The following is a 921-nucleotide window of genomic DNA, read 5'->3' as shown; positions in this document are numbered from 1 at the left end:
CCCAGCAGTTGGATGTGCACCTGAGGTGCCCAGGAGACACAGTAGAGGTACTGACGTCCTGCCCAGCTGTGTGCCAGCTAACACTTAAGCTTAATACGGCACTCTCGGCCTCAGCAGCCTGTGAAAGACTGTTTAGTGTTGCAGGGCTGATCTTCAGGCCAAGAAGAGCATGCACTGGCTCAAAGAACTTTGCGAACCAGCTGCTTTTGCGGCTGAACAAAGCCTGTTAGTAACTCTGTGCTTAACTGATGTTGATTACCCTGTTGTTTGAGTCCAATGTGTTTGTTTCAATAAAGGTTATTGATGCCTCTGAAGTTTGACTTTTTGCTCCATTACAATACTTATACTAGTCTTATCTTCTGCTCCATGAAACACAGCTCAGTCGTACACATACTGTATATGGTTCTTTAATGTATTTGCATTGTATTCAAATGTGTTCTTTTTCAATGGGCATATACAGTGTGTGTCTGAAACAGGTAACCTAGTGCAGGGTTGTCAAGTGTCGCGCATTGAGAGTGACGTCCCTCATGTCGGTCTTTTCTCCCTCGCTCTCCCCCCACACATCGTATTTCTCACACAGACAAACTTTCTGACTATTTATCATATATTTAATAAGCCGCAGCACCCAAAATGTATCAGTCCGCACCGCTGTCTCTATGGAACCGGGCAGGAACTAAGTGCTTCTCCTTCTTAGTTGAGCCTGACACTTATCAGCCAATCAAAAAAAAAGAGGCTACACAACAGCCAATCAGAATATACTATTTGGGTATGATTTAACGCAACAACCAATGGAAAAAAAAACATATTCATTAGAGAGGGTATTTTTGATGGTCGGATTGAACAAAACCTCAAAACGAAACAGCTTGTCTCTGTACGAGACATTGTCCTCAATCATGACCCTAAACATGGCTGGGCTTTTGC

This window comes from Tachysurus fulvidraco, chromosome 11 (genome assembly GCF_022655615.1).
Source record: "Tachysurus fulvidraco isolate hzauxx_2018 chromosome 11, HZAU_PFXX_2.0, whole genome shotgun sequence".
Classification (NCBI taxonomy): Eukaryota; Metazoa; Chordata; class Actinopteri; order Siluriformes; family Bagridae; genus Tachysurus; species Tachysurus fulvidraco.
The sequence above is the reverse complement of the archived record's forward strand: the minus strand, read 5'-3'. Positions refer to the sequence as shown.